We start from the raw sequence: 19,795 nt of genomic DNA, 5'->3' as shown, positions 1-19,795 counted from the left end.
TAATAACAACGACAATAAATCATTTATATTCTTCTTCTTCTTCTAATAATAATAATAATAAGAGCAAACAACAAGAGGAAGAAAGCTGGGCAGATTCTCACACGTACGTGGAAGTTTGATTCAAATATCTGCTCGAAATTAGTAAAATAATATATATAAAAAAATAAATAAATAAACAACTTATTAGATGAATTTCATGTTGCATCAACTGTCCCAACTGAGGTTATTAATATCAAATAGAAATGAACTATTCCAAACGAATATTTGGTATAGTTCATAGACAATAGCATGTCTATTTTGTTTTTCTAAGAGAAACGTGTGGTCATGGTGTGGCTGTCTTACTTTCTCCCGTAGACAGGCAGGAAAACTTGTAGGGGGCGGGGTTTCATGACGACAGACAGTGCTACTAACCAATGAAAATACAGCATTGAGTTAGGGCTCGCCCTTACAGAGTTAGTCACGAATGGGAGCAGAGATTAGGCGGTATGTGTGTGCAACGCCTCTATATTGTGTCGAAAGCTCTGTCCGGTGCAGATCTAAGATCAGCGATGTGTCGTCACAATCCCTGCAAACCTACAAACAAACTGTTTCCAAGTCAGCGCTTTGACAGGGCGCCGTGTTTGTCCTGCGGCGAAGCCGAGGCGTTACGTTTTGAAAGGTTGACTCCAGCACATAGTAGTAGACATAGAGAACGGGCATGAGTTGAACAGAGAAAAGAACAGTTTTGAGACTGGGATAACTCTCTTTTAATTCAAGCTCTGTCAGCTATCTAAGTAAAGTCTCGTTCTCGAAGGAACCATTGGAGTACACGGCAAGAAGTCATTTAACACCGACCTCCGATGCAAAGTGAGTACCAACATGTTGTACTGTATTTGGCAACGTACAAGGGATTTCCAATTAGTTTAAATTGCTTTTAATAGAGAATATCAAGCTGCAATGCAGCGTGTCACACCAGCGTGCTTAGGTTCATAGTGTCAAAGTGACGCGTGCTGTGCGTTTGTCTTCATAGTTTATGAGAAAGTGAAAGAAACTGACACAATGTTGCTTCATCACAGCGGCAAGAAGCTGTTGTTATGCTAGGAGTCTCACTCGACACAGTGTGACAGGTACAGTCAGTGAACACATGCACTGACAAAACTTCCTCGTGACACAACTCTGAACTTCCACAAAACACCCACACCCTGAACGCAGCAGCAGCTCCTCCAGGATGTACAGTGTGTCAATGAGACGCTTCTCCAGGGGCAATAGAGCTGGAATACAGTGGTCACACAGGGGCATACAGAGATAATATAGAATAGAAATACTTTATTCATCACCAAGGGGAAATTGTTTTAACATAGCAGCAATACAATACAAACAAAATATTATAAACATAAAATGTGCAGAGTCTAGACAGGGGAATACAGAGGTCGGACAGGGGAATACAGAGATAAGACAGGGGAGTTCTTAAGCAGTACAGTGGGAATACAGAAGTGAGGCTGGGGCAGACGGGGAATACACTGGGAATGTAGAGGGTCTATAGATGGGTGTACAGGGGGATTCCCGTTTCCACTAAGGGCGGATAGGGGAATACTGAGGAAAATACTGAAGGAATACGGGGCGCATGGGGGAAATGTAGAGGGGATACAGTGGTAATACACAGGGAAATACAATGGTACTGCTCAGGGAAATACGGTTTGAAAACTGAGGGTGGATGAAGGAATAAGGATGACATTCACATAGAATACAGAGAGATACAGGGCAGCTGAAGGAATACTGTTCCAGTCTTGATGACCATTCAAAGCTGCTTGACACGACAGTTTTGCCATTCATCCATTCACTCACACGTTCATACAGCACATCTATGTGCAGTGCTTTTCTTCTATCACACATCTTTCATACCCATTCACACACTGTCGGCACAGCCGTTAGGAGCAACTTGGGGTAAAGTGTCATGCCCAAGGACACATCGGCATATAGTGTAGCAGAGCTAGGAATCTAACCTACAACTATCCGGTTGAAATACGACTCGCTGTACCACTGAGCTACCGTCACCTTAGTGGGAATGGGGAATAAATGACAGAATACATGATAATACAATGGGAAACTGCGTTCCAGAGAAAAGTAGAAACGGACGCAAATGCCATTGTTAGAAATACCTGTTGATACAACTATGTGTACAACTTATTTACTGTGAAACAAATAGAATAGAATAGAATAGAATAGAATAGAATAGAATAGAATAGAATGCCTTTATTGTCATTATACAAGTTGTACAACGAGATTTACTTGACTTCACCTTGAAAGTGCATACAGCTAACAACGAAGAACAATAACAACAACAACAACAACAACCAGTGTATGGGTCAAGGACATTAAAAAGAAAAAGTGACCCTAGTTAACGTGGTACGTAAATATGACAGAAGTGCTATTAACAATGAAATAAGCAGTGTTTGTTTGTTTGGGGGTAGCGATCTGGGAATCCTTATGTGAGGTTGCTCAGAGTTTTGAGTTGGAAGTCCAACTTCTGGACGCCCCGACCTCAGAAATCCCAAGTTCCGACTAAAAATGGAATGCAGCATTCAAGAAGCCTCTGTGGCCTGGAAAGTTGTGTGTGGTGACATGGAGCTCGTCACAGGCTGACAGTGACAAACCTCTGAGCGAGCAGGACTCTGGGAGACATCCTAGCACAACCACGCTTAACGCTGTACATCATAATGAAGTTATGCACCATTTTTTTCTGTCTTCCAAAAGTCCTTCCAAGAGCAGTGCTCAGTCATTTTGTAATTGAGGCATTGCTATACGATATAGTCTCAGACTGATGCGTGTGTGTGTGTATACTTTAACATGAAATTGTCCACGTAAGCCCTTCAAAAAGCCACAATATCATTTGCTTCTTTATGTGGTAAAAACGCAGAGAGACCCAAGATGTCAGTAGTAATTTATTGCAAGAAATGATATTGTGTTTCATTGCATGGAGTCATTTGTTCCTTGTGGCATTCTGCATATTCGTTGCTGTCATTCAGCATATGAGAGTTTATTGGCATGTGTATCTTAAAGCTAAATTAGCATCTTTACCATCTAAATTATCATCCAAGATACTGTACCTCAAAGCTACATAGAAGATTAACCTACCTTTTTTTTGTGTAATGTTGTAATCTAACTGCTTGCTTGCCAGGTACAGTAATATGCATATAATGTCCCATATTGTTTACTATTGAGCTAGTTGCTAGCACTGTTATGGTGATGTGACTGTGGGAAAAGGAGAAATGACCTTCTCTTCCATGTATCTGAATGCCACAGAGGGGGGAATCTCCAGAGAGCCATCATTTCTCTGTGTAAAGTCGGAATTCTCTGTGGTTTCTCTGTAGTTTTGGTTTCTCAAGCTCCTTTGCTGTCAGTGGGAATAGCCTAGTTCTTCTTGTAAACCTTGCCTAGAAGAAGGTGGGAGGCCTTGACTTTGAATTCTAGCTGTGCAGGGTGAGTCTCTCAGGAGACCTTGATTATAAGTCTTATAATCCCTGGTCTATGTTCAGGAGGCCAGCAGCTTAGTTTTATGAAATGTCTATGACAGTTCCATTATGCCCTCATTTCACAGATTTTTCACAGAAGATCGAAGCTAATATACATGGTGTTATTAGGCACTCAGTTTCCCCCCCCTGGATATATTCACAGCTTGACTGAAACCGATGCCAGTTTCTTTTTTATGCACATGGTGCCAAGTTAGGCGTGAGATGATTTTATTATTTACCCTTGGTTTTCACCAATAACATTTACATTTAAGCATGTAGCAGATACACACTACATTCAACTTCATCAAATTGATAACTTACTAGATGGCTGTGTTTATTGACCAAATGATATCACCACAGCATCACAGCAAGAGGTTGCTGGTTTGCGTCCAAGGCCTGCAGTCCTTAGCTTTTCGATAAGCTGTCAGCACCTGGATAGTGAGAGGCATTTAGCTTCTCATCTGTACGCAGGTTTTATAGTTGTTATTTTTCTGGAAATGCAGTTTTTTGATGGAAATCTGATTGTAAGGATGTAGTCAAAGGTGGTAATGCTCTATGTTAGAATGTGGTACTATTGAAATCTGTCCACAATGCGAGATTGTTATGACTGGTGCACACATTTTGGTATGATCTGCCATATAATTGCAGTGTTTTAAATGGTGCAAAGTAAACTTGAGTCAATAGGATAGTTTGAGTTACATGCACAAGAAAAGAAGAGGAAGTCAGTGAAACAAACGACTGACCCACTGACGACTAAATATCACACACCAGACAGGTCTTAAAATTCTTAAAACATGTACAATTTGGATGTAATTATTCCATTGCCGAGCCCCTTTATACCTTATGGAGGAATAACAGTGCTCTGTTCGGTACGTTGGGAGGTGTAACAATTGCAATTGCACTTCTTGTGTTAGTTATATGGTCATCTGCACCAGCTCAGACAGAGACTTTGCCTCTTGGTGGTTGTCTGAACAGGTGTCTCGGTGCTGCGGCTCCACATAGCTTGCATTCCCAGGGTTTTGTTCTTGGCTTGGAGGGTCACTGAGTAGAGGGAGGAAGGTGTGGGAACCAGGAATGCTATGTACACAAGGCTCGACTCAAAATTAGTTTGCGTGACCTGCTTGTTGAGACAAACACTCCCTGTCATTGCAACTGCCTGGTTTGTGTTGCTGAGAAACCTGTCAGCAAGCCACTGCACTGTTCACGGCCTGGGACAAAGCTGAGAGTCGCCTTTCATAAATGTTCGTCAGCTGCTGGGCTATTTTCTTGGGAGCTTAAGGGTGGGTAAGATACAGTGGCTCTTAAGACTCTTAATCTGATCATTAGTTAGGATGGCTGTCAGCTAACTCAGACTCACAGGATGTGGCCTGTCTAAAGACAAACCACAGTTGCAGTCATCTTCTATATTAGCTCCAGTGCAAGAATTAACAAATAAAGGAATGCAGCCATTCCGCAACTGTACTGAACTAAAATCCCCCAGGAGCCAGAGAATATAAAGAGGCATTGCCATATTGCTTTGGCTGCTTTTAGTGCTCACTCTGTATTACTCGTGTTGTTTAGAGTTTACTACCCCTTCATGAAGCTTTGAATCATGGGTAAACATACTTTCACTACTTCACAATTGCTAAACTTGGCAACAAATGAAATAAGACTAAAAGCATGCTGTGGCTGTGGCTGAATCCAGTTATAAAGTGTGATGACAGATGGATCAAACCTATTTATGCGCTGCTTATTGCTACTTGCCTGAGGTTTCCTATGCTTACACTTAGAAAACTTAGTGTTGTCTCTTTTTTTGGTAAAATTGAGAGCAACATGCAACATGATAGCATTATTTAAAGATGCTGATAGAAACTACAATAACAAATCTACTGCAAGTGGAAATGACCATCTCTGAGTCAGCGTGTCTTACTTCACACTGGTTATGGTTGCGGTGAACTGATCAGAATATCGAGCAATACATTAATGAGTCCATATCTGTCTTTTTAATGCATTCATCCTTCCATTCATCAAATTATTTATTTTCATGTAATCCTTTTATTTGTCAATTCTATTCTTTCTGTGCTTAATCACATCTACTCCATGGTATCACTAATCTCTGTTATGAGGCTACAGGGGACTTTTGAGCCTCCTGCTGCTCTGCTGATCCCAGACAGAGAGATTAAAGTCATGTACTTGGCATGGACACAGTTGATAAGCATCACCAGTAGTGATGCAGTGTTGTTTTGCCTCTTGCCTGCCTCACAGAGGTGTAGGGTTTCTCTCAGCACCAACTAAGCCGCTGCAGTGCTGCTGCCGCTTCGCCGGAATGAGCCCAGCTAGCAGATGATGGCCATCAGACACCGGATGCTGGTTGCATTCTGTTCCAGCTTATGTACATGAAATGCCATGCTCACTGTGCAGACACACTGCCCTCTCCATTCACAGGGGGTCATCATTTGATACAGAAAGTAGAGGGACTAAAAGTGAAAAGCTCCAGTGTGTAACTTTTCGCTGGTTAGTACGGTTTTCCTATAGCATCGTCTCAACTTGGGCGGAGTCATCATAGCAAGGCTGCATGAAACTGTTGTCAGTTTGTTTTATACGCAACACACAAACAACGGACTAGTGACTTGTAAAGCAGTTATTTTCCGTGTATTGAATCATTAGACTCAGTTAATTATAAACATTTGTTAACAGACTCATTCAGCACTTCCTGCATCATGACCGGAGCAGAGACTCACACACACACAGTCACAGAACTGAAATACAGTGTAAGGGGTTGTGATGCGGCAGTGCTGTCACTAAATACACCAGACGCCTCTGTTGTTAGACATTGCCTTGCTAAATGTTGGAGATTAACACGTCTTTTTAACTGATCTGCAGTTCTGCATCGTTCAGTTTGATTCCTGTGTTGCCAGTTGTGTGTCACCAGTTGCGCTCATGACTCTTCCTCTGCAGACACTCAGTCAGCCAATCAGTGACCGGCAGTCTGTCGCTAATGGAAAAACAAAAAAAACAAGTTGCACTGTGCTGGGACTTGGTGGAAAATTTGGCTTGGCTTGCTTAGTATCACTCACGGCCTTCTTTTTAGCCTAATTGAGTAATTATAGATGTTTTGTGGGTTGGTGAGCAATTTTCTTTATTCAGTGTTTTCACAAAAGCCTTATTTTCTTGCATTTTATTATTACAAAAATATAGAGTTATTATTATTAAACATTTGAATCTAACTTTTAAATGAACAACTGAACACAGAACCGCAGCAAACAAGTCAAATAAATAAATAAATAAAGGCCAAAGGCTTAACATTAGGACACTTTAGATAAAAGAGTGCCTGCCTCCTTTCCTTTTTTTTTACATAATGGTATGACCCTAGTTTGTCCTCACATGTGATTGGCTGCAAGGTGTGCCCATCAAAATAAAGGCTGACGACTCAGCTCTCCCCGATAACAATCGGCTCTTCTCATTCTTACCGGCCCATATGTATGTGTGTATATATATATATATATATATATATATATATATATATATATATATATATATATATATATATATATGTGTGTGTATATATATATATATATGTATGTATATATATATATGTATATACACACATATATATGTATATATATATATGTGTGTATGTATAGAGCACTTTTCTAGTCTTGATGACGACTCAAAGCTACAGTTTTGCCATTCACCCATTCACTTGGTCTGTGCCAGCACAGAAACATGCAATGAGCATGTAGACTAGTGGTGCCGGGAACTGAACTCACAACCTTCAAGTTGAAAGGCGACTCGCTGTAGTCGCTAGTCATTGAAGGCCGTGTGTTTTCTCTGGGGAGGCGGTGAGTTCACTTCGCTGATGTCAAGCTTATTTGTCTAATGCTGTTTTATTTATGAGGGTTTTCCATGCATTATTATCTTGCCTTCTCTCACTCTCAAAGGCAGAGCAGTGAATAATTCAGTATTCTCGGAGCGAAACCGAACCAAAATAGACCAAAAGTGTGTTTACTTGTTTTTGGTTTTGTTCAGTAAATCACAGCAACCACTGAGTATTTGTGTAGTTCTGCTATTTAAGTTATGCCTTTGTTCTCGCAAGTGATGGAGAGTTGACTTCAAGGCCGACTTCACTGACTGGTAATCAAATGCAGTCGATTTGAAAATAAGCCACTGAGTGAAAAAGAATTAGCCATCTTTGTCATTTGATCCCACAGCCTCAAGTATGCGCCGTCAGCATGATGTCACCACACAGTGATGGGTATCCGGTGCTACATTAATGGACCATGAGGTTGCAATATTCAAGCAGCTGGTGTTGATATGTGTGAGCTGGGATGCCACACACTGATCCTGTGACTGTTTTCATACAGTACTTTCTTGCCTTGGTGACTGAAGATGTAGACCACACACACACACACACATAGAGTACACTGATGTCACTACCATCTGCTCTTTGTTGGAACCTTTGCTCATATCACATAGCCAATGCAATTCTGTCTGTTGCAAGCATTGCACATTTAATGGTCACAGGGTTTAGACTCAAATGGGGGTCTGTGGCACACTGCTGGGCGGGCGGGCGAGGGGGTTCAGTAAAACTTTCCAAATTCATCCGTTAATGCTATTTGACAGTGTGGGTGTTTATTTCTATATGAATATATATATATATATATATATATATATATATATATATATATATATATATATATATATATATATGTGTATATATATACATGTATATATATATATTACGACCATGTTTTGCCCAGTTAGATGCCCTTTCCTCTCTCCTGCTGCCCTGATCTTAGGAATCACCTCCAGGTAAAATGTCATACAACCACATGACCTTTCTTGGTCTTCTTGCCGCAGTGATGTTTGATATCATATGCAATCATTTAACCATCTGGTTAAGTGCTGATTACAGCGCTGATGCTCCACAACCTCTTCATTAATCTTATCATATTTGCAAAATCATGACAATTATGGCTGCGAGATACAGTTTTCCATGCATGACCTTGCCGATGTGATGACTGACACGAGACAGGACACAGAAATAGGGAAGCCAGGGTAGGTCGGTATGCTGGGATCTTTCTGATGGGTGGGGTATTGCAGAGACCTTGAGCCCTTAAGAATGAGGGATTTCTCTACAGCAGCCTGTTTCTTTTCAGTTGGCGAGGACACCTTTCAGACGTCAACACTGGCTTTCACTCATTTAATCCCCACCTTTGTGAGTTGGGGCGACTCAAGTAGCGTCAGCTGTGGCTCCGTACACTTGCTGCTGTGTTTTCTTGCTACCTCCATGCGGTTGCAGGCCCGTAAGGCTGAATTTTAATTTCGCCTTTTCTTCTCAGCCCCTTATTTGCCTTTCGACTGCAGCCCACAACAAGTGAAAATGTCAGCAAAGGGAGGCCTGTGTGCCTCACTCTCTCTCACTCCGTGTGTGAATACACACTTTTGTCTCTGAAGTTGAAAACATGTTCCGCAGCCTCTGTGTTTATGTTTGTGTGTGCATGTATCGGACAGACATCCATTCATCTCGTGAACAGTATAGACACAGTCTGTGCCTATTCCCCTGTTGCTCATTGAAAGCAATTAGAGCAATTAGACTGTGAAAACCCCCTCACAACAGCCTATTATAGCCGTTTATGATGCAATCGTCACTCTTTGATGATGTGGCCTATGTGATTAAAAGCATTCAGTCAGTAAGGAGATTGGACTGTGAGCTATCTAAACTGATAATGAGACTGTGTGCTGTATTGTGCTCTGTCAATCAACTTACTTTTGTATGATGGTAACTGCCCATTATGCTATGAATGTTAGCAACTTCTTCAAGTCACTAAAGCTGTGTTTTCATCATGGTACGGTTCGGTTTGGTACAGTTTGGAATGGAAAAGCCCATGGTCAGGCTTGCACTTCGACTGATATGAACTGAAGCGTGGATTTTGTGAACCGTTCCACCCCTAGTACAGTGCTCAGGGGTACCCCAGGGCTTTTGACCTCTCTCTTGGCCGTGGGCTGCCCATTCTTTGCCCATTTTAGTGTGCTGTGTACTCATGAAATTACCAGGTGCCAGTTACTCGGGCACTAATCCGTTCTGAATTAAAGAAGCAACTGCAATAAAATGTTCAAACCCATCTTTAGTTGTAGATAACACTGTAGCAGGATTAGCATAGCTTCTGTAATTTGAACCTAAACTTGCCACAGGTGTAATTTTGTATTTGCCTTTTACTTAAGTTTTTAAACAGCTGTAATCAGTCCCGGCTGCCTGTATGGTACCCTTGTATCAAAGGAGAGGCTGCTAACTTGGCTCCGAGCTGACCACTAATTGAAAGTCCTTTGAGCGGAGGTTTTTTTGGCTTTGATGAAATGAAAGTGTGATATTTATAGTTGGCTTTGAATTGTCAGGAGTTGATAAGCGAAGGCATGTGCACTGTAGGAGTAGTTCACTGTGTCACTGCATTGTCATGTGCACGGCGAGTCCGTTTGGATTTGAATAGAGTTTGAATAAATTCACTCAGCAGGGTGGAGCTGTGGTTTGGTTTCTAGGTCCGCTGGGTCACAGGGTTTGTTTATGGTGAATGGGGAACATGTGTTTTAAGAACGGAAAACAAAACAAAACACCAAAATAAAAACGCAGCAGACATAAATATATACTTTTATATATACATACAATACATTTGGTGGCATTAAGTATTTATTTAAAATTTGGTATTAGCCATAAAATGTAGTGAGCCTGTCAGTATTCTTCCCTCACATTTAAGAGGACTCAGCTAGATTGCATAGATAGTAGAAGGGATGTCACGATCGCGATCGTAAATCAAATATTGATCGAAACGACCTTCGATAGATAGATAGATAGATAGATAGATGTGATGCAGTGCATCCTAGCTACCAATATCATACTTTTTGAAACCCTGTCTCTCACAGTTGCTCATTATAAAAGCTTTTTCTATGCCCCCAGTTTCCTCTCTTACTTCCGGCGTCATCGGCACCAGATAAAGACAAAGCAGCTCTTTCTCTGTCTGTTTAGGAGTCGTCCTTTTAGCGGCTGGATGCTAATCTGACCGACCATCAGCAGCTTCTGTGCCGGTCAGGGGAAGACTGATAGAGAAAGGCTGATATAGATAGCAAAGGCGGGGTGTAGAGGGGTGGCACAGAGGGTGATGACTGGATCATTTGGCATCTGGTGAACAGAGAAGTATTGTGTGCCAGTGGGTCACTGTGCGACAGACCCCTTCTTTACATGGTTAAAGTGGTGTTAAAGCACCAGAATCATGTGGAGTGCACATTTACCAACCGTACACCTTTAAAGAAAACGTAGACAGAGAAATGATATTAAGAAATGCACCATATTTGAACATGTTCTCATTTTAATTCACCTGGGATTGGCTCCAGCTCTCGAGAGGATAAAGCAGTGACAAATGAATGAACTTGCTTGGTGATGCTAGGTTGTAAAGAAAGGTAAATAAATATAAATATACTTGTGGTATATGCTTTAGGCCTTGATCTGCAGTTATTCATTCAAAATGAAACCTCCAACTGTAGATTGCAGATCACTTTGCTCTGGAAAGGCCAGAGCGACTGCTACACACCAGAGGTAAATAGTGTGTATTAATCTTTAAAGAAGGACAGACTAGATGCAGAGTAGTGGCTTTGTTAATCAATCTGAGGCTCCGATGACACATCTTTTTCCACGAGGGTTTTAAACATTTATGGACTGTGGATTGTGGATGGACAGGATGTTGGCAGTTAGATGTAAAACATCTGATTTACACACACACACATCACACGCAGAAGGCTGTGACTGGCTGATTTTCAGCTAATTTTCAGAGAAATGGTGTCAGAGCTGCACGTGCTGTAGAGATTACACCTGACAGAGGGATACAAGTGGTGATACTGGTTGGTAGTAGAAGTAATATTAAATTAAATTAAATTAAATTAAATTATATTATATTATATTATATTATATTATATTATATTATATTATATTATATTAAATTAAATTAAATTAAATTAAATTAAATTAAATTACAAAGTGCACTTATTCCAAATTAGAATCCATTATCAAATGGACTTAGCTCATTAGAGGGCAGTTCCAGCATTGGAGGACAGTTTCATCATTTTATTTATTCATTTTGTATCTAAGTTTAAGTATTAATATACATTTAACCAAAGTTTTGTGTTGGAGTTGGTAAAATTGTCATCCATGTGTAACTTTATCAAAGAAAAATAAATTTTCTCAGTAGACTATTTACAAAAAACTTGATTTAACTCGATTTTATGTGACTTGGTAAATGCTTATTTTGCCCAATCAGCTCAACTAAGGATGATTTGTTCTATCATTAATGAATCTTAATGAATCAGTTATTCTTTCTGCTAATCACTTAGCAGAAAGGAAGATATCCAGTCGTCTGTTATATAGGAGCTGAAATCTGAGAACTTTTTTGTTTATGTCCTTTTGTCAATTCATCAGATATTTATCAAAAATAACGCTCAGAATCACTTATTGATTGTTGCAGAACTACAGCTGACAGATGGGGTAAAGCTAAAGCAGAAAGTTCAGCTAGTTTCCTCAGGCTTGGGTTCTCTGACCAGTTTATTGTGTGAGCTTACCATGTGTTATTCATTGTCCTGGCCCTGCGCAGCATTAACTATATTCCAAACAGATGCAGTAGCAGTGGATTTTGCTGAGTGTTGCAACTTCAGCTTGAGGGAGGGATGAACAAACAGTGAGCTAAGCGTCTGTAGTGCACGCAACCAAAATATCCCGACGTTCACGCACATGTTGGAATTCCATTGGGATTTTTCTTCGATTCTCCTTCTGTCATCAATGTGTCCCCTGTGCCACCAACGGTCTTTTAACATTCCTAGATGAATTCATATTTAATTCTACAAAGTGCATACAATGTGCTTTTGACAGTGTGCAGAACAACCTTTCTCATCCGAGTCCAAACTTCTGCTGTCGTCTAAATCCACACACTCTTCCCTCGGTGGTCAATAATGAACGTACTGTCATCGAGGCTGTAAACTCGTTTGGGTATTTTTATTAGACGATTCTATTACCTTTAAACTACATGTTGAATATCTTGTAAAGAAGTTGAGACTCGTACAAGTTACAGTATGTTTCTCTTTTATGACCCAAAAAAGGGCTTTACTGGACTATACATGGGGGATGTCTTGTATATGCATTTTCACACAAAAAAATGATGGACACTGCTCATTGCGCTCCGAGGACTTTTATACACACTCAAGTGTACGAACAGAATTTGGAAACAAAAGCTGCTTCAGACTGGAACAATCTACAGAACACCCGCAAACTCCAAAATCTTCATTTTAAATTCATTCTGAAGGACTGAGAATCTAAATCATTGGCCTGTCACTGCTTTTAGGCGACTGTCTTTAGGCTCTCTAATGTCTGTTATTGTCTTATTGTAATCTGGATGAGTTGTTTGTTACTGCTGGCCAAGGGCGCCTTGTGGAAAAGAGATTTGCAATCTCAATGGGATTATCCTGGTAAAATAAAGGAAGACACTGTAGCCTCTAATGTAAAATGAAATTCAAAATCCCTTCAGGAGGTCAAGAAAAGTCACTTACAGCCGTTAAGTCTGAGTTAGGGTGCATTTACACCTAATAATCTGCTTCATTGGTCCACACCTGATGGGAATTTGACATTGTTTTATTTTTATAGTTTTGCAATTTGCTCATTTCCCAGCACTGCATTACCTCAGTCTGACAGGAGCCAGGTCCAGAAGCCTCCACTGACTTATTAAACGTTATCTTGGGATTCTCAGGCAAAGCATGAGAGAATTCCTGAGAATATGTTATCCACAAACAGGCTGCTTACTGACTGCTTACTCCCTACTTAGGTTGGGAAATCTGAGACGTGGATTTGTGGCTTAAGTGGAGATTTAGTTTGTTTATCCCTCAAGTTTTCAAAGGGTAAACGCAGTCCTGGTGTTGTTCTCCTTCCACTGACATCACAGTGTTTCCCCTAGGTTTATAGCTGGGGGGGGGTTTAACAAACAGGATTCATATTTAATAACAATACTTTTTACAATAGCTTTCTTTGCTTTCTTTTTTTTACTTTTTTCAACAGAACAATTACTTACAAACGTACAAACAGGAATCGTATCAAATAACAATACTTAAGAACACTCTGACAATATTTTTCTCTCCAACAATTACAACAACTTTACACTGTCAATCTCTTTTGTACAAATTACAGATGTTGTATTGGCTTCATATATAAATATGGTACAAAAGTCAGAATTGGAAAAAGCGTAGCTGCATGGCGATGAAGAAAAGGAAATGAAATATCTTAGCTTAAATTAGATCAATAACATCGTCATTATTTATTAAAAAGAACACGGTCCAGACCTGTTCTATAGGAAAAGTGACCTGAAATGACTTCTGTTGTGATTTGGTGATATAAATTAAATTAACTTAACTTTTGTGCTTCCTCCTAGCATCCATCCGTCGTAACATCAAAAATTAATACTTCCTTTGTGCAGTGCAGAACAAAACATTGCTTTACTGAAAAACAGTAAATACAGTCAGGTGGCGCTAATAGGCTGTATCACCATTGTTTGAAAACACCTGGCAATGACTTTGGTGTAATGGATATTCATCTATATTTTTAGATGAATTTTATCTAGATTTCCACAGTTTTAACTGCATTTAAGGCATTAATGGTAGAGTATACCACATAGCGCACACACAAATAAACACACGTGGCTTTGGGGCTTTTGTGTGAAATCAAATCTCTCTGCATCACAGAGCTGAAGACGCAAACACAGATGATCTCTACTCAAACAAGTCACGGTGAATCCACTTTAATTTTTATCATGGAAACAGCTTTTTGGGAGCCCTGGAACACTATTTTTCACGTTCCGGGGATCTCAAACGCCACCCCTTGCGTTTTCATGTAGATAAACAAATATGCCAGTTTGTCGTGTCATAATCCCACCTCTCTCTTGCATCCTTCACTGTCGGTTATCCTTGGAGTTTCTTTAGTTTGTTCACTTTATTATAACTTTCATTTTCTTTTAGTATACATTGTAATGTTTTATTCAAATGCATCTTTATCTACGTGCACTACGTTTGTCTCTCTGGTTTTGGTGTAGGACACGTACAGTAGTGACACCTACAGGCCTGGCATATGTATTACAGCGCTTGGACTCGTTTTGAGGGGTTTACTGAAAACCCTTTAAATGATTATGCTGCTCAAGCAACTTCTCAGGCAAAAATCCCCTTGTTTTTTTATCCTTATCTCTCAACCTCCCTTTCCATGTCTCCTCTTTCACTGACAAAGCAGCAGAGGGATGAGATGCAGGCTGTGCTGGAAAGTGATATGATTCTCCTCGAGTGGAGGAGGAGGAGGAGGAGGAGGAGGAAGAAGAAGTGCTGACTGTACGTTAGTGTGTGCATGTTCGGAATGTGGAGGAGAGAGTGAAGATGGAGAGGTATGTGTGGGATTGTCAGGCTGCTGACCACTGTGGTGTTTAGTTCCCCACGTAACCTTTGTCATTGCATTGTTGGAGTCCAGTCACTCAAAGACTTATGGTATTTAAATGAGGTGGCTCACACTCTGGGATACTAAATGAGGCATTGTTACTCATGCCCTCCCCCTCCACCACACTTATCCTATCCTCTCCCCTATTCCCAGCAGCCAAACCTCATGCAAAATGACTTGGGGTACCAGGAAATGGGGTTTCACACACACCCCTGTTTTCAGTTATGAGCCTTTTGTCCATAGTACTGTATACCAATGTGCTGGAATGTGTTAATTGGAAGTGATGAAGAGATAAAATAGGTCTTTTGTCAGTGGATCATCCTGTTCTCTTTCCTCCATTCTGCCTCAAGTGTATATTCAGCATCGGGACACTTTCCCAACAGCCATAAGCCGCTGAACTACTTTACGCGAACTTGATTCTGACTGATCTCTCTGTAAATACCGCTGCTTGTATTTCTTCCTGAACTTCACGGTGTCTAACAGTCTAGCTGATAATTGCGTGTCATAACTTGCCCGCAGTAGGTTTGGTGTTAAATTACGAGCAGAAAGTGCAAACACGGGAAAGAAAGGCTTAAGATGAAACATGCACCGCAACGCTTTGGTTTAGTCTTGGAAATTTGTAAAGGTTGTTTTGTATTTCAGAGTGATGTTGTATATGCACTCTGCTTTAGGTTACACTGGAGCATTATTAATGATAGGGATTTTTCCCAAGATAAAACTGAGAGCTTGTAATCAAAAGGTTTGTGTTAAATAGTCGTTCTGTATTTTTTTATGCACTGAACAAACTGCTTTTCCCTCTGTACCGTTTGTGCAACCCGCCGCACACAGACCTGTTTTTACAGGCCATTTACAAACATCTGTGCTAACAAGAAAATATTTGAATATAGATTTTTATCTAGAGCTTATTACTTGCACAAACCCACAATGGTGTAACACAATTTTCAGGTGGAGCCAAATAGATGTTTCCGATGACCCTATCATCTTCTCTTACGCACTATCAACTCCATCATCAACAGTTTTATCCTGCAACCTCTGACTCTAAAAAGTTTTTACCAGTCGCGTAGTCAAATAATATTACTGCACACGCACAAATATTAATGTACAACTGCGCAATATCGGTCCTCGTGTGCATACAAAAATCAAAACCTTTATGGAAACTTTAGGGTTTAATTGGAGAAATTTAATTTAATTGGAGCTTCTGGTCCATGCTGCCTTTAAAACGTTGGACACAAAGGTCAGAGTGTGACTGCTTGTGTTGCACTTGGCTTCACACAGTCGTGCATGGATGCGTAGCTACAGAGTCGGTGTAATCACTGGGAAAAATCACAGCCGTTAATGGCTTTGTAATGACCACTGTGAGGGTTCCTGGAAGGGTGCGTAATCAGAGTCAAGGGGGTGGTTGAAACGGAAGGCTTAGCACACACACACACACACACACACACACACACACACACACACACAGAAACCATCACAAATATAGAGTATTTGGTTGCAGGTTGACCTGTGTGTTGATAATTTGGGAGGTGTTTATTGTTGACATCATTGCTGCATTCACTGTGCCAGCAGGCTTATTCTAACAGCTGTTAAAAGTGCTGCATCTGCAAGTCTTTAAGGTCAAGTTGTGTGTCTGTTTGTGACATAAAGTGATCATGAATGATTCCGTGTGTCCGTCCCACTTATTTACTTTTGTTTGTGTCCATGTTATTCACACACACTGTCTCATACACTTACACTTAGCGAGAGTTTAATGTGTTTAACGTGCGATCCCCGGTCTTTCAGTCGTCACAAAAAACCCAGTCTTTTCATAAATTGGTAAAGACTGTGAAAGGAACAATAATACGGAACAATATTCACAATAAAAAATGTTTTTAGTATTAAATAATAATATTTATGATGCAAAATTAATCTATTAATTTAAAAAGCAGCAACATACGTACAGAAAGGTCTTTTTACAACTTATAAGGACCACTGCCCTTATAGCATGTGATGTGCAGCGTTGAAAAGAGTCATCCTGGAACAGTATTTTGCTGTTTTTCATATACCAGTCTTACAAAAACAAAAAATAAAAAAACAATACCGGTGTTCGGTGTGTATTTACAGTAGCTGTATATGCCCCAGTGGTACAGTCTGCTAGACTAAACCAAATAATGAACTTCATAGTCTGATGGATCTGTGTTTGTGTGTCGCTGCGATGGCAAACTTAAGCTCACGCAGGCTGACTTTATCTTGATGTTCCACAATTTTGATGTTGACTGACTAAATTCCAAAGTATTCCCAAATGGGAGTTGAGACCGCTCACTGTGTTGACGCTTGTTCCTGCAGCTGAGTTGTATTTTACACTTTGTAGTTTGTCGTTCAGTAACAATTTGATTATGTTACTGAATTTAGAATATTTACTGAATGTTTGATCAGATACTGGATCATGTGTTCACCTCGTCACATGCGTCCAGTATGACATAGAACAGGTCACGTTGTTGTTTTTTTGCTGTGATATGTCAAACAGTTTTTACTGGAAAACTCCCTTTGAAAGAACCACATCCTGTCCATGTTACGTTTGAAATACCAGGCTTGGAAACAATCACTAAACAAGTCGATTTAGTGTCAGTGTGTAGTAGATGTGTAGTCATCAGCTTCGGACGTGTGCATGTGGTGAGTTATTAATAAATAAGTGAATGCTTTCTCATTCAGCGTCATTGTCTGAGTTCTGTACAGTGTTTCTTCAGTGAACAATAATCCAAATTTGCCCTGAAAACAAAGCATGAATAGTTGAATTGAAGCGTGCTAACCTAATAGTTTGAATTGAATTGCCAACGTGTCGTCATATTAAAGCTCATACAAAAATGTCTGAAATGATTTGCATCAGCTTCATTATGTCACACACAAGCTCCACTGTGTTTTACAGTGTGTTGCATAATGATGTGTGTTTCTCTACTGATGGGAAAAGCAAATGGGCAGACTGTGGCGTGTGTTTGATGGTAAATGGTGTGTATTTACCAGGGGTGGGGAGAAAATTGTGAAAAATATTGCAATATTTTGCGTTTTTATTGTTTTTTTTATCATATTTTTTAGAGCTGAATCAATTAGTCGATTAGTCGATTACTAAATGAATCGACAACTATTTTGATGATCGATGAATCGGTTCGTAAGCTTTTTTCATGATTAAGACAAGATTTTCGATAGTTTAAGCTTCTTAAATGTGAGTATTTTCTTCATGTCTTTGCTCCGGATAACAAAGAAATCATTAAAAGTGAATCATTTTGGTTTGTGGACAAAACAAGACATTTGAGAACCGATCAACATTTTTTAAGGTTTTCTGATATTTTATAGACGATTAAACGATTAATCGATTAATTGAGGAAATAATCAACAGATTAATCGATTATGAAAAAATTAATATATAATATTTTTAACTGATTTTTTTTGTATTAGAATAAAAACATCAAGTGACGTTTATTGACTTTTATTTTATTGGTTGACAAAATGTTGACAGATGTGTTGTTTTTTTTTTAGTTCAGCAAAATCTCGATAATATCGTATCGTAACCTAAATATCATGAGAATATCACACGGCCTCGGGCGTATTTACTGTGTATAGCAGTCTCGTCTCGATGACCACTCCACTCGGAGCTGCTTTACTCTACAGTTTCACTCACATTCCACAGTTTCACCACATCACTCCACCCATTCATGTGCAGCGCGTTTTTCTAGCGTGCTGCTGGTGCAGCCATTTACCACATGATGAAATATGTGCACCAGTGTGATGCTGTAAGACTTCAGAAGTGAAGGAGGAGGAGCTACCTTGTAAGTGACGTCAGGTTTCTCCATCTTCTCTCTACTAACCCCTGGTGTTGTGTAGGTTGCATGAACCCACACATGAGGTTTCTCTTGTGTCACTTGGGTCAGTGTGTGTGTGTGTGTGTGTGTGTGTGTGTGTGGGGGTCTCAGCTGCTGGTCGTTGCTGCCCATCTGTCTTTCTGTCGGTGTGATCTCCGGGGGTCAGGTTTGTCGCCTCATGGTCTCGCTTCATTAATATCAATGAGCTCATATGTCTACATGGAAATTAAAAGTGCAGAAAAGGCGGTTGAAATGCAGCGGCTGCATCTGCTGGAGGTGGAGGAGGAAAGGGAGCTTTCTTTTTTCTTTTTTTTTGTCTGGCCTTTGTAGATTCAGCTGTGAACATATATTAGGTTCCATGATCTTTAATAACCAATGTGATTATTCACAGAATAACTTCATCTTAACTGTTATCAGGGTAGGGCTCAACAATATATTCATTTTATATCTATATCGTGACATGAGACAAAGATACCACTTGAGGTGGTGCGAACGTTTAGGTGATTTTTTCCTTTGTGACCAAACTTGTTTGTTTCTTCCTCATACCACTCATTACATTAGTCAGGTTAGGATTACTGAAAATAAAAGAAGGAAGAGAAGAAGAAAGAAAATGGAAGACCTGCTGTTTTCACTATAAACCATGGGGTTCCAGTAAAATATAGCTGTACTCAAATCCTCTAGAGTTTCTCGTTGGGCACGATTTTCAGATGCAATAGAGCGTTCTAATATTAGTATGTGATGAAATGATGATATCCATTCGTTAACTGATGAAGAATGAGGGGATAAGAGATAAGAATTTTCTTTGCTGCAGCAAAGGGAACTCTTCTCTGCTGGTTTCATCATTTCAGAGATGAGTCGTCATTTCAGCAATTCAAGAATGTTGGAAGAATGTTCATTTTAGTCCTGATAATATCAGACAATGATGTACTTTTAGAAAAGTTGTAGTGTTCTGGTCACAAAGAGAACATAACGGGCTTGAAATCATCTTC

At 40.0% G+C, this 19,795-nt stretch overlaps 1 protein-coding gene across 5 annotated transcripts in view; it reads left to right on the top strand.

Moving 5' to 3' along the window:
• The first annotated feature begins 571 nt into the window (after positions 1-571).
• The window catches only part of mpp7a (MAGUK p55 scaffold protein 7a), a 128,780-nt gene continuing 109,556 nt past the window's right edge, over positions 572-19,795 (top strand). For 4 of the 5 annotated variants that reach the window (XM_044041884.1, XM_044041875.1, XM_044041865.1 and 1 more), the window contains exon 1: positions 572-846. The gene's annotated coding sequence lies outside the window, so the exon portion shown is untranslated. The remainder of the gene's footprint in view (positions 847-19,795) is intronic. The other variant, XM_044041892.1, reaches the window with a different exon arrangement.

The sequence above is a fragment of the Solea senegalensis genome, linkage group LG1 (genome assembly GCF_019176455.1).
Source record: "Solea senegalensis isolate Sse05_10M linkage group LG1, IFAPA_SoseM_1, whole genome shotgun sequence".
Classification (NCBI taxonomy): domain Eukaryota; kingdom Metazoa; phylum Chordata; class Actinopteri; order Pleuronectiformes; family Soleidae; genus Solea; species Solea senegalensis.
The sequence above is the reverse complement of the archived record's forward strand: the minus strand, read 5'-3'. Positions and strand labels throughout refer to the sequence as shown.